The sequence below is a fragment of the Cucurbita moschata genome, unplaced genomic scaffold (assembly GCF_002738365.1).
Source record: "Cucurbita moschata cultivar Rifu unplaced genomic scaffold, Cmos_1.0 Cmo_Scf00065, whole genome shotgun sequence".
Classification (NCBI taxonomy): Eukaryota; Viridiplantae; Streptophyta; class Magnoliopsida; order Cucurbitales; family Cucurbitaceae; genus Cucurbita; species Cucurbita moschata.
Window position 1 is genome coordinate 666,147 of NW_019268581.1, and position 2,771 is coordinate 668,917.

General features: G+C 36.9%; 1 non-coding gene across 1 annotated transcript; it reads right to left on the reverse strand.

Moving 5' to 3' along the window:
- Positions 1–2,018: 2,018 nt before the first annotated feature.
- Positions 2,019–2,090, reverse strand: TRNAQ-UUG. The gene has a single exon. It is a non-coding gene; the product is annotated as a tRNA-Gln (tRNA).
- Positions 2,091–2,771: the final 681 nt, after the last annotated feature.

The following is a 2,771-nucleotide window of genomic DNA, read 5'->3' on the forward strand; positions in this document are numbered from 1 at the left end:
ATCCAGAAAGTTCGATCTCTAAATAATGAAGATGCTGGAGCTTTCAATGTCGGTTTAAGCTCCTCCTATAAAGTCAGAAGTAGGAGCAACAATACGGAATAAGAATCGAGAAAGATTGATTCCCCAATCGAAGGCAATAACGTTTAGATTGTGGGTTTCCTGCTCTCAGATTTCTTCCAAATTCGAGAGCAATCCTCCACCATTTCTCTTCAAACTTATTCCACCGTTTCTCGACAAGATTACCCACAAGTTCTATGAAGGAATAGAGTGCTGAAAGTGCCTAGAAACCATTCCCTCAATTCAATCAGCCATTGAAGAACTTCAAGAAAAACTTGAAAATCCAATCTGAGGATACATGATGACCCATCGAGCAAGAATGATTCCAATCAGTTTCTGCACCTCCAAGGAATGCTTCCATAGAAAACCACGAAGAAAAATAACCTCGAGAGCGTGCCAAATTGAAGGAAATAGGTTTCGAAATTAAATTGGGGATAAGACTCAAAATTCCAATCTACGATCTCTTTTCCTTTAATTAAGGATTCCTCTAGCTTCAAAGGAAGAAGTTGAGTAAACTTGATGAAGGAATCGAGAACTGAAACGTCGTAGAATAAGCTACCCACGAGATCGAAAATCTTGCGTTTCGAGTGAGTTGCATACCGAGAACGATTTCTGGAAATTAAGGTCCTACACTCAAAGACATTCCTCCAAACCAATTCCTTTAGCCTGAAGATAGGATATGAAAGAGGTTCAATGAAGAAATAGGGTCTTGAAACCCCTAGGATCGGCTACCCAATAAGAAATCCTTTGTTTTATCTCCAGCGATAAATCAGATTTTGGATGAACTTTGGTAGCGAATATCTTAGGCTACGATCCACGAGAAGTTATCAAATAAATCCCTAGCCCTTTCTTGTAACATCCATCTTTAAGTTTCACGAAGAAATCGAGGAGAGAAACGCTGTAAATGTGGCTGTACAGGCCGAATTTCAGATGCTGGCGATGCGAAAAATGCGCATCTTCTTCCTGTTCAGAGGAAGAAAACGATGATACGGCCAGTTCAACTGAACTGTCCAAGTCAACTCAAAATTTTACCTTTTCTCGGGTTTTCTCAGTAGATCTTATTTTATGAAATGTTGTATGAATCCTTATCCCCAGAGGTTATATAAGGTAATGAAGTTTTTGGAGTTATTAAAAAACTTTAGTTAGCGAAACCAAGATATGGGAGAAAATGCTCACCACGATCCATATAACTTTACCTCCCAGGATAACTAAAGTGGTATCCCTGAAATAATAGATTCCCCAGATGTACCCTTGGTCTCTAATAGATACTACGTGCACAATATCATGTTGGGCTATTCCTAAGAACTTATAAGTTCCAAGCTTGACCCAAGACGTTATGCATAAACCTAGGATCACCAAGAATCCAAGAAAACACCTAGGTTAATGCAAACATCATGCTTAACAAGTTGCTAGGATGCATGCCTGAAGTAACCATTATCTCACTTCATGAAGTGTACCGCGAGGTCCCTATTTCTCTTTAGGTGGGATGCTATGGTATATGTACCATGAGCAGGATTCCATGATGAACTTATTATCTCCCTCACCTAAATGAGATGCCCTGCACCACGATTTGCTAGCAGGATGCCACGATTATGACAATGCCCCCTATGCACTCATGGGGAGAAAATTAATAGTTACTTCGGAAGAGTTTTTGTGGTTAAAATACGAAGTATGACATGACAACCTCTAAGGTTTAGTTCCTGAAAACGAAACAAGAAGTCATATCCTAGCTCAAGACTTAGACATGCTCCAAATTACCAACTATTTTCTATAAGGTCTATTTTATATGACATGAGAATAAAAAACTCATGCTAGTTAGGTCATGTTCATGAAGCATTGGAAGGCATGAAGCAGATCAAGTTCAAAATAAATTTGGTTCTTTTTCCGCACTCGCTTTTGTTTTAAAATGTCTTGTGTTGTCGTTCCTTATTCTCAGTTTTCACATCAAGGCCATTTCATAAAGGTCCTACCGGGAGTTGAACCCAGGTCGTTGGATTCAAAGTCCAAAGTACTAACCACTACACCATAGAACCCCTTATAAAAATTTATTATGGAATGGTTTTCCTATTTTATGCAGATTCCACAAGAAGAGAGATCCTATCACGAGTCAAACTCAAGTTATTGGATTTAAAGTTCTAGAGCTGTTTTATCTAACTCGTTGTTATCTTGAGCACCTTTAGAGTGGTTGCAGAAGTAACCCTCCAATGTTGATTGAAGCTCTTGGAGAACATGTAATTTTATATATTTCTTATAGTTAATTTATATATTGTTGTATATTACAAACAAATTGAAATAATACTTACATCCCAGTCTTTCTTTCTTCCGTGCAAAACTTAAAATGAAAACTATATTATTTCAATATTCACTCGAGAAACAAGGGGTGAAAACTATATTATTTCAAACCCTCCATTATTGCTTCTACTTTGCATGAAAATGCTTCCACTAAATCATGTTGCTAACTAGGTTGTTTGGTTCGGTTCAATTCTTGGGTCCACTAGATTGAATCGACCTAGCTCAATTAAACTCTTGATAATATAAAAATCATAAGTTTCTTAAATTACCTTAAGTTTAACCCCTAATTTTTTTTAGAATGTTTAGCTTTGTTTCTAGTTGATCTCTAAATGCTTAGAAGTATCTTCTATTTAAGGAACTTTTCTTTATAAAAGATGTAAGACTTCAGGTTTATTATTAAGGAATTTCAAATGAGTGATTTA